The sequence below is a fragment of the Lycium ferocissimum genome, chromosome 7 (genome assembly GCF_029784015.1).
Source record: "Lycium ferocissimum isolate CSIRO_LF1 chromosome 7, AGI_CSIRO_Lferr_CH_V1, whole genome shotgun sequence".
In the NCBI taxonomy this organism is placed as follows: Eukaryota; Viridiplantae; Streptophyta; class Magnoliopsida; order Solanales; family Solanaceae; genus Lycium; species Lycium ferocissimum.
In genome coordinates, this window is record NC_081348.1 from 3,371,590 (window position 1) to 3,381,864 (window position 10,275).

The window sequence follows — 10,275 nt, forward strand, 5'->3', positions numbered from 1 at the left end:
GAGCCCGAGGCGTAGGCGGATTAGCTTGAGTTTGAGTAGCGTTGGGAGCGACGAGGTGGCGTGCCGTGCTGTCAACCTCCTTCTTTTTGGCATGCTCCTTGTCGAAATAGGCTATGACACGAGCCTCAAGGAAATTCTACTCTCGCGATCACCATGTCTGTGATTATTATTTGTTTTTGTCTTCGTATGCATGATATGATGAAATATTAAATTATATGTTCCTTGTAGACTACGTTCAAAAAGTTGTATAAAAAAAGTTTGGTTTTTAAAAGAGTTTCCTTTGTTCCCAAATGATTCCCTGGAACTACGAAAGTCCGTAACTTTCACGTATTTAACCGGATCGCTTCGATATGCTCAAAAATGATTCCATGATGTATGATGATTTGTTTTCCATAGGCGGGCCCGGCCGGGTCGACACCTTCCGTGGGTCCCGCGACTTTTTCTTATGCACTTCGACCTCTTGTAAAGAGTATGATACGACTATGATCCCGATTGCAAGTGACGATCGCCTTTATTTACCTTTTGAGGTTATGATAATGATTTTATGTATATGATTTTGATGAATAGTCTGGTTCGGAAGTTCGGATTGATATGTTCCGAGTAGTATTCTAAGGAAAATTCGATTTGACTATTGTCTTGGTTTTGGAAATAATAGTTCGGTTTCGACTATTTTATTAAGTCCGTAATGACGACTATGTTTTTGATTCCCACAAGTATGTCATATGATCTTGACACGTACCTACAAGTTCTAAAGTGATACTTGATATGTTCTCAAATGATTTTCGGAAGGAACTTGACTTGGTACCGTTATTTAGCTTTAAAATGAGAATTCGTTTGATTATGTTGTTGAGTCCGTAATGATGGTTTGTGTATGTGGTTTCTCACTACTGCCGCTCGTGCGAGCTATTATGATCTCTTTCACCGCGTCCGGCCGGGGCACGTTCTTCGTGCACGATTCTCACCGATATGATTCACCGCGCCCCTCACACAGAGGGCCGGGGCATGTTATAGGATATGATTATGATATGATATGGGGAGGTGGCCGGGATGGCATATGATGACTTCGTCTCACCGCGTCCTCATTATAGGCCGGGGCCGTTATATGTATACGTATCCGATGGTTTTACTTACCGCGCCCCTCACCGGAGGGCCGGGCACGTTATATCTATGTATGCATGCGAGATGATTTTCGATTCTCGCTTCTCGGCCCCGTGATGAGTTGTATATGAAATGGATACGTATGAATTATGTTTCAAAGGCAAGTGTTATGATTTTAAGTTATTATGCTACTTTTCTGTTCTTCTCGTTTCAGTACGATTTCGTTTACGGTATTCCATGCTTTACATGCTCAGTACATATTCTGTACTGACCCCCTTTCTTTGGGGGCTGCGTTTCATGCCCGCAGGTACTGCATTTTTGTGATCCGCGTAGGATTTCCATTCTCGTTGAGGAAAGTGCTCCCCTTTGTTCTCGGGAGCCAATATTTTGGGTATATACTCTTCCGATGTATATGATTATGTTTATTCGATGGCAATGCACGGGGCCCGTCCCGTCATTTGATTCGTTGTTCAGACAGAGGTCATGTAGACATAGATGTGGGTTATGTATGCGATTTGTTCGGATGAGTTGAGTAAGTTGCGTTTTGCTCATCCGTCGTAGCGACCTTGTCGCGTATATATATGCTTTGCTACGTTATGTATATTATGATAGCCTTACGGCTTTGTGCGGCTTATATGTTAGTATGTGACGAGTTTGGAACCACGTATGATCTCTATGTCGGTATAGATTATTTGTATGCTGATTTCAGTTATTGAGTGCATATGGGTGCCCAACTCGGGCACTAGTCACGACCTACGGGGTTGGGTCGTGACAGTCTTTATTCATTATTTTCTCATACTAACGTGTTTTTCCTTTTTATTTTCCCTTATATAAACAATTTCCAAAAGTAAAAAATGATTGACCCGTGAAGACCACGCCATCCTTTTCACAAAACATAAGTTAAATTTCTCCTTTTTCAGGAGAGACAATGTTGTCCTCAGAACTCACCGGAGTATTGATCTCTGATCGAACAATTCATTGGCCACGTGGCCTAACTCTAGTTCCTCTCAGCTTACATTTTAAAGTGACTCTCACATTTTTCCTAAACTTTGCAGGGTATACCGCTCTCGAACATTATAGCTCGGACCTTACGAAGCATCACCCTCCGATTTGAACAGACCAATCAGAGGAGTCTTTGACCATGCTGTCACTTCTCCATTTTATTATTCTTTGTGACTTTCCTACTTTCACCCATTGCTTTTATTTTTTGCAGGAAGACTGTCGCTGCAAACAGTCAGGGATGGTCACAATAATACATAGTCTCCCGAAATGTTCCGAAAAAGAGCATAACAAAGAGTAGTTCCCATAATAATTGGGAGACATTCCTTTGATTTCAAAGTCAGCTGGCACTAATTCAACGAGGCATCGCTTTGAGTTTGTCTATATTTTGTACTTTGTACATTTAATCGATATTCGTTATTTTCTTTACATAGTCTTTTTAGAGAAAAATCCCTTTAGATCATACTTCTTCTAACATATCTTCATGAACTATGCGTGTCTGATTCTGCCCACATGGTGTGATATGTAGGCAACACTTCTCGGGTTCGACACTAAAAAAAAAATCTAGTCCTAGTGGAATGCTACCCGCCGAAAGTAGACATACCCCCCAAAGGGACATTTCCACCTCATCCACCTTAGAAAGGGATGTACTCAACTTGTCCACCTCAGAAAGGGACACATTCCATTTGTCCACCTTACAAAGGGATATATCTCGTCCACCTTAGAAAGGGACATATCCCGTCCACCTTAGGCAGGGACATATCCCCTCCACCTTAGAAAGGGACACACCTCCTTATCCATCTTAAAAAGGGATATACGTGACTTGTCCACCTTAGAAAGGGGCACGTCCAACTCATCCACCTCAGAAAGGGACACATTCCGTTTGTCCACCTTAGAAAGGGACATATCCCGTCCACCTTAGAAAAGGACACACCTCCTTGGCCACCTTCAAAAAGGATGCACTCGACTTGTCCACCTTAGAAAGGGACATGTCCCACTCATCTACCTCATAAAGGGACACATTCCGTTTGTCCACCTTAGAAAGGGACATATTCTGCTTACCCACCTTTTACATTCATCCAAAATGGGATAACACCTGTCGCCAAGAGAGCCATTGCATTCATCCTATCGTGGACAATCATTTGCATGCCAAGAGGGTCGTTGCGTTCGTCCTATCATGGACAACCACCATTCGTTCTATCGTGGATAATCATCATTCGTCCTATCGTGGACAATCATTTGCATGCCGAGAGGGCCATTACATTCGTCCTATCATGGATAAATATCATTTGTCCTATCGTGGACAATCATTTGCATGCCGAGAGGGCCATTGCATTCGTCCTATAGGAAGCCCTTTGGGTTCGGTACTCTTTATTCAAAATAACAAAAATATTTTTAGAACCATATCACTGACATGGTTGGTACCAGCGCAGTTAGGAGTGTCTATAGGAAAAACAAATAGCAATCGGTATGATGGAGAGGACTGGCTTCATGGTAAACCATAGATTCTTTTAATACCTCTCATTCGTACTTTTGTGACAGTTGAAAATACTCTCTTGCATGCATCTAAGATAAGAACAAAATCGACCTCATTGTTTCATTTGCACTGTGTGGTGAGCTTTAGTTTAAGTTCAATAGCATCGCATAGTGATCGAGAACTTGGCCTGAATGTCTGTTGAGGCGAAATCCTGAGTAACACTTGCTGTAAGAGAGGATCGTAGGCTTTCTTTGTCCCGATTGAACCGTTCCAGCCTTCCAAATAACATTATCCCTAGCACTCCCCCTTTGAGCCTAAAGCCTTTTCTTTGACAACCACTTCTTAGCCCATACCTTTCTGAGTGCTTACACGCACTATCCCTCTCTTGGTCCGACTTCCCTGAGCGCACTAGAAATGTGCAAATTGCGGATGAAGATCCAGTTCGAAACTGCCAAAGGCAAAAGTTGCGAAAGTCCCAGAAAAAAACAAAAAACAACTTCACACAATGAAGGAGCCAAAAACCCTGACAATGTCAACAAAAGGAGAAATTCGAAGAAAAAAAAAAAGATAAATGAGGAAATAACTCCAAAAAGGGGGAGAAGCTCCAAACGAAAGATTCAGAAGAAGCCAATACAAAAGAAAGGGACAACAAGGTGAAACAAGTCAGCATTAAAGCATGTCAAGTATCAAGCACATACACAGTGAAACGCCCAGGGAAGGATTAGTCAATCTTTACCCAAACACTATCCTACCTATTCCCAAGCCTACATTACAAGCCGATATCAACCCCTATGTGATCCCATTCCAAGTATTCTCATATTAGTGGATGCTTACATAATGGTCAAGCCTATGGTATCTCAATTGAATGCATTGAGCATATTTTCTAAGTGTGAGTGCACTTATTTAGACGTCCCCAAATTCAAAACACTGAAATACGTGAGAAAGGGACATTCTTTCTAGTGAGGGCATTTGAAACGTGAGGATAAGTATAGTTCAAAACCTTTGCTTGAATCAAGATGAACAGATCTTGTTGATACCTAGATATGTCTGAGGTATCATCTGAAGCTATAGGAATTACCTTAGAGTCAGTCTCGGTTAGACAGAGAGCGAATAGCCGGAATTCTTATGCACAATACTAATTATTGGTACCAACTTAAGTTAAGATGTGATTTTGTCTTTCCCATTTTGCCATTATTTTCAAACCTTTCCAGTGAGGAAAAACAACAAAAACCTTGCATGATATGGGCATCACAATTTTCCAAACTCTGATCATTCTCTTGCACCAAAAATCATGCTATAGATTCGAAATCTTCTGTCCCACAGAGTCTCGGCATACAATTCAAAATTTGATTTTCATTCCCCGGTAGCATTTTTGAACTACGCACGACCTGATTCTTGTCTTTACGGGATACATAGGCTTCTCATGGGCTTGGTCACGTCACCCAAAATCTTCACTCTTCCTTAGGAAGAAACTAGGACAGAATTTTTAAGAAGATCTCAAAAATTCCAAAATCAAATATGAGAGTCCGCAATATAGTGACATTGGAACAAATTTTTTCGAGAATCCTCAAAGATTCTCAAAAAATTGAACGGATACATTAATTCAAGGAGTAGTGTCAAACTTTGAGATCGCCTCCAGAACTACGTTCGACCTGTACTCATCCCGATGAGATACGTGGGTGCCTTATGGGCTCCGTCACACCATTCAAAATCTTCCACTTTATTTTTCATCTTATCATGGATAATCTTCAGTTTCCATCAGGGCACTTTACCTTTCATCCTATCGTGAATAATCTTAAGTTTCCATCGGAGCACTTTACCTTTCATCCAACTCAAGAACAAGAGATAGGCCACAAGAGCTTTTGAAAATAATCTTTGTCAAATCCGAGCCAAAATTGGCCACTGTGTCAACTTCTTTGCCCGAAGATTCTTGCATCATCTCCGCTCAAAGAGGGACAACTATTGACATTGAATTTTCGCTCACTATACTTAAAAATAACGCTTCAGGGGCCCCCGATCGTTAAAAAACACAAAATAACACTTTTTACACATTTTTGCATTAATTAGCAATTTATTGATAATTATTCTTATTTATACAAATATTATGATTTTTATCAATTTATTGTCACTTAAATTAATTTCAGTAATCATTTTTTTTTTTCCTCACATCAAGCACATACACAACACTGCAATTTTATTTCAGTAAGTAATCATTTTTTTACATCACAGTACATTTTTCAAGTATCAATCACATTTTTATTTACATTTTTTAATTGCATACTAATACTTACATTTTTTTTATGTATATTAGTTATATTTAATACAGTCCGTCAGTACAGAAAATCCAGAAGAGTTTATCACAAATACAGTTAATTTAGAGATATCTCAAAACTCTCTATGTGTAAAATTAAATTCTCACCCCCCCCCCCCCCCATTTCCCAAATCTGATTTTCTCTCCACTCTTTTTCTCCTCTGCGGGCCCCACATGTTTTCTTCTTTTGGACTTTTTTACCACTGCTTCTTCCCCATTTTTTCAACGACACAATCTGTTCTTTTTCTACTCCCAAATAAATTCTCTTTCAACTTTTCTTTTCTTTTTAAACTGTCTTACTTTTTAGCTTTTTCTTTCCTTTTTTATCTCATCCCTCTCCCTCATTTTTCTCCACATTCAGACACCTCCCACGCTGAAAAAATGAAAGACAAAGTCTCCATCTCCTAAACGCTCTCTCTCCAGGGGCAGAGCTAGCCCTTCGGGGGTGGGTTCGGCCGAACCCAGTAGCTTTGGTCTGAACCATATATTTGTATTAAATTTTTTGTCAAATATGTACAAATTATTAATTTAGAACCTAAGATAACTTTGAGGAATTAGAATCTCGAACCCACAAACTTCAAATTCTGGCTCCGCCTCTGTCTCTCTCACGTTTATCTCCCTAAAAAGACTCTCATCTCTTTGATTTTGAGAGAACATATTTTTTCTTTTTCATTTGCTCACCAGTGCAACTCCCTTTGCTCTCAACCTCTCTTCTCTTTCATTTTATCTCAAATGACAAATCGAAATACATATAAACTTTAGAAGAGGAAAAAAAAATTATAAGGGGACGAAGACACACTTACACTCTTATTTTAGTTATTTTATTTCCTAAGAACACTAACACTTTCTTGCTCTCTTAACATTTTTCTTATACATTCTCTACACATATTTTTTGTACAATATTCTTACATTCTTTACCTCTATATGTTTGTTACATGTTCTCTATACTTTTTTTATGTATCTACATATTCTTTATATTTGTATGCATTTTTATTATATTTGCAAAACATGCATATTTTATTTGTAGCTACAAGGTTATTTTTTCTTTCTTGCATTTTCTGCACCTTCTTACACTGCACATTACATTTTTTTCCCTCCATATACAAATGCACATATATTTGTTACATATAGAGTCATATATAATTTAAATAAAAAAATAAAAGAATGTATATTAACCAAAAAAAAAAAAAAAAAAAAAAAAAACAACATGCACTTGCACTAACTAGCGTCTTTAATGCTTTATCTCACAAGAACAATTAGCACACAACTACACATCTTTTACGAATTATTTCTCTCTATACATATTTACCTACATTTCTTCATGTATTTTTGTTCATGCATACACATTCTTACACACAACTATTTGTCGGTGTTTGTCGCCGGCAGCTTGCCGCCCGCGGAATCTTTACGATAGTAATCAATAAATTTTACACTCCTTTTTTTTGGCAAATGAAAAAATAACCGCCGATTTTTTAGGCCTTCATTTCTAAAAGACGAATATATATTAATTTTATCAAGGATGTGCTCCCAAAAATGTTATACATTTTATAATTATTCTCTGTCAAAGGTTTGCATTTTATTTATTTAATTATATGTTGCTTTTTACTAACATTTTTACTAAGTATTTATGCAGGTACCCGGAGATACGCCCCGAAGACGATGCCCAAAAAGAATCGGAAGATCTTCATTGAACCACTGTTTGTATTTACTTTCCATATCTTTTCAAATAGTACAAAACCTAAACTCATACTATAGTGAACACTTTATTTTCGGGATGTCGGGCGGGAGAGTATTACTTGTGTTTATTTCAAGTTCACTACTTGTTTAGGCAAAACTTAGGCCATAAACATGTTTTTATTACCAGATTAACTAACTACACACCTGATTAAATTTACAACTTTAACGCTAGGCAAAACATTAGGCCATCTCTCAATTCGAAGTAGATATTCATTTTTGTTCTTTTAAACTCACCATGTTTTCTCTTATTTCTCTATACATAACTATTATATCAACTCTTTGCTACAATTCATTTGGTCATTTGTTAAATTAGTTACTGTACAAGTAATGTTTTCTCTATTCTTTAATTACTTTTCAAATAAAACAAACGGTATATTTTTTACAAGTCAAATTAAGTTCATCCCTTTTCTTAAAGATTTTTTTATCAAATACATATTGATATACATCTTTACACACTTTTTTATACATTCTTTACTCTATATACACCAATATACATTTTATATACACTCTATTGCTCCTTTATTTTGTATTTATTAAATATTTATAATGTCATTTTACTTATGTTATCGATATTAACACGATAGGTCAAGTATGCTAAAGCAACTTTACTATTTGCGCTAACATATTCTTATTTATTACTATCATTACTTTTATTTATAGTAACATTATCTTGCTAATTATATTGACATTGTTTTACTAATTATAGTAACATTACTTTTATGGTACACTAGCATTATTTTTATACAGACGTTATTCATACTAACATCATCTCTTTTCTTTATTTTACACTTGACACTATTCTATTTAGCATTATCTTCTTATCATTTTATACTAACATTTAATTACATATACTTTCATATTCATATACTGATATCTGTATTTTGTTACTAAATAAATAATTTTTTTAAAATCATTATTTTATTCTTGGACATAAGTTTCGTTTAGCCACAAAGATGTTTAAACCCGCAAGTAACAGCATTTACAGATTTCTTGGGGTGCTTAATACCTTCCCTGAGGAATCAACAAAACCCTTACCCTTTCTCTGGTTTTCAAAAATAAGGTTTCGTAATACCTTTTTAAAATGGCTTCCTAATTCCGTAAAAATTAGGTGGTGACTCTATTTTCACACAAATAGCCAAGTTATGGACATTTTTACCACAAGGTCAAAAACGGATTGTGACACAGATGTCTAGCTCTGTTCAATCATTCTTGCATATTCTCATATGTATCTAGACCTGGTTTGTGTTCTTCATGGTACCAATTATTGTGATCGTTTGTCAATCATTATTTTCCCATTTGTAATCATCAAAACTCATATATGCATTAGTCTAGCTGATGCAACAAATTCCCCCTTTTTGATGATGATAAACTTTGTGTCTATCTATGCTCATGTACCATGTTTCAACATGTTCCAACCACTTACAGCTTCGACTTGAACTTAAGAATTATCATGTTACCTTATAATATGAGCTGCTTATAACACACGCTCTCAATATGTCCTCGAGCACCTGAATGGTCCGCTCGGACTAGCCATCGGTCTGGGGACGGAAAGCTGTACAAAAGTCCAATCGGGTACCTAACTCATCATGAAATGCTCTCTAAAATCGGGAGTGAAGATAGTACCCCGATTAGATACAATGGAAATAGGGATCCCATGTAATCTCACAATATCCCATATATACATCTTGGCTAACTTCTCCGCGGTATAAGAAACCTGAACCGGAACAAAGTGAGCAGACTTAGTCAATTGATCCACTATCACCCAAATAGAATCAAACTTGCCAAGGGTCTTCGGAAGACCCGTGACAAAATCCGGGTAATCCTCTCCCCACTTCCACTCGGGAATAGGCATCCTCGAAACACCCCACCGGGTCGCCGGTGCTCATACTTTACTTCGTTGACAATTACTACACTTAGCCACAAAATTAACTATATCCCTCTTTATACGGCGCCACCAATAGTGCTATCTCAAGTCATGTACATCTTAGTCACTCCGATGAATGGAATGGCGAGAGCCGTGGACTCGGATAAGATCAACCGAATCAAAGTCACCAACATGAGGAACGCATACGCATCCTGTAATCCTCAGAATGCCTTCAGAATCAATCACGGCCTCCTTGGCCTCACCTCTCGACACCCTATCTTGGATCTTGCTCAACTGATGAGCCTTGATACGATTCAATAACGATAATCTCGCCTTTACACAAGCCAAAATCCTTCCCGGGGTCGAGATATCGAGACGGACGAAACTGTTGGCCAGAGTCTGAACCTCCATGGCCAACGGATGCTCGAAAACAATCAATCGAGCTAAACTCCCTATACTCACTGCCTTGCGACTCAAGGTATCAGCCACCACATTGGCTTTACCAGGGTGATACAGAATAGAGATGTCATAATCCTTCAGGAGTTCCATCCATCGGTCGCCTAGAATTAAGATCTTTCTGGGTAAACACATGTTGAAGGAAAAGGTGATCGGTAAAAACCTCACAATGGACACCGTACAAGTAATGCCTCCAAAGCTTGAAAGCGAAGACTACGGCCAACAACTTCAAATCATGGGTAGGGTAATTCTTCTCGTGAACTTTCAACTGACGCGAAGCATAAGCTATCACCCTACTCTTCTGCATCAACACCATACCTAAACCCATACAGA